Here is a 2,171-nt window from a genome sequence, read left to right on the forward strand (position 1 = left end):
CCACCAGCCAAGTTTCGGCAGGGGCCAGGCACTGTCTATCCATCCCACTAGTCAAAAAGGTTGAGCATCAGTATCCTAGGATTACTGCTTGGTGCATGACTTCTTGTGGCACTCACTCCTTGTGGTGGGGTCAACCCTTCCATGTGGGTCTTGCTGTCAATATTGGCTTTGCCATGTGTCTGGCTAGCATGGAGAGGTGACAGAGTTCCCATTTCTAAGTTGCAGCCCACATTTGCTAAAAGTCAGCCAGGGTCCGCCAGCTGACATGACAATGCTTAGGAGACCATGCCTGCTGAAATGCATAACTCTCTTGTTGCCCCCTTTCTCCTCAGCACATTGTTGGGTTGCCTGAGATCTTTTTTCAGAGATGTTAAGCTATTGTAGCATTTTGATTCCACCTGCATGTGGTGGAATCTATTATTCCTGGCAATAATCCCTCTCCTTTTTCCCTCTCTTCCCACTTCCAGTAGGGAATAAAAAAGTATAAGAACCCTCTACCACCTTCTTCTCATCTCTATCTTCTATGGTCTATATACAGACTGTCATATATTCATCCTACTAAGTCCTGGGAGGGGAGAAAGAGAGCTCCTTAGCAGCTAACTGGCTGACTAGCCACAACTGGAGATAAGAGGCTAAAGCTCAGGTGGAAAGGGGTAGCTGCTAGAGAGGTTGAGAACTGCTCTGAGGGCAAACTAGCACCAACTTTCTAAATAACCAGACTACAAAACTCCCAAAAACTAAAGAGAGAGTGGGATTGCTGGCAAGGCTTCAGGTAGGAAGTCCTTGGGGTATAGGTGTTTGAAAGAGAAGGGAGCAGGAGAGTTGCATTGTGCTGTCCATCTCAGCAGAGGGCTAAGATAAGTCTCAAAACTTTCTAAGACCGTGCAGTGAGGTCTGTGAGCCAACTGTGGAGATTAGAGCGTTTTTTAATTCTGTACTTAAAAACAATCAAATAAAAAGATACATTACTGTAAGAAAAATCCTATTCTGTTGGAGGGCCTGGAGGAGCTGAAAGCAGTATGAGTCATGAGCGGATGCGCTTGGGAGCCTCCTCTGTCCATAAAACAACATCCAAAAGCATGGGAACAAATAATTTTGTCTGGAAACTTAGCATTTGTGGTGGTTTGACTATCTTTCTTCACGCTGTTGTTCTGTTTTTAACGTTACCTATTAATAACATACTGTGTATTGCTGTGGTCCTGCTCAACTTACTTTTGACATACTTTTTTACATATTCTGTGCTGAGTGAAAGCACTCTAAAAGTAAACCAGCCTTTTATTAAGAGAACTGATTTCAGAGATGCTGCAGCTAGCTATGGGCTCACTGAATGAATTCTTAAGAGCTGCCTTTATTGTACTCCTCTGCAAGTTTCACACATACTGCTTCAAAAAGGGGGAAACCCTTATTCTTTCCTGCACTCCTCTAGACCTTTCTAACCAAACACATCTGTAAAGGTAAGTTTGTAGTCATCATCTTATCATAAGCATTTATGATAATGCCCTCCACTTGCAAGCTATCTATTCCAATCTTTGTGTCTCACTTACTTGATATTGCAAAAGCAGGTACAATAGATAATATGGACTTCAAATAGCAATGTTTATATTTTTAATTTGGAATTAACCTTTAGCATTTTTGTTTAATTTTGTTTGGAATTAACTGTTAACATTTTGCGGTGTTTTCCTCTGGGCTTGTGGGGGCTGTTCTTTCTTGTCTTTGTATTATAGAAAGTAACCCTTCATCAGACCTTGCAAGCAGTTTGATATTAGAGCGAGTCTGAGCCTGCATTAAGATGCCGGTCTGATGCTCAGTTATGCAGCTGGAATGGTGTTTCTAAGTCTATTGACACCATTGGTTACTGAGATCTTTCATGGTGCATCTTGATCAAGTTTTGACTGAGTGTGTATCTGTTCTCCATGTCCACATTTATATTTGTCTACTACAAATGCAAAAGATAAGATAAAGGATGGGTATATGTTGAACAGAAGTCCTCATTTAAGTAGCTGTACTCATTCAGCTATGATGTTGACTGAAGAAGGGTTTTTGGGGGGGGGTGAGAGAGAGAGAACGAGTTTTATTACTCTTCCCTCTGCCAGAGCTATGTACACCAAGATGTAAATGTTTCTTGATATCAAATGCTGGTAGCAGGATGTTATTGAGACCCTCTCTGGGAG

This window comes from Crocodylus porosus, unplaced genomic scaffold, assembly GCF_001723895.1.
Source record: "Crocodylus porosus isolate Cpor-Errol unplaced genomic scaffold, CroPor_comp1, whole genome shotgun sequence".
Classification (NCBI taxonomy): Eukaryota; Metazoa; Chordata; order Crocodylia; family Crocodylidae; genus Crocodylus; species Crocodylus porosus.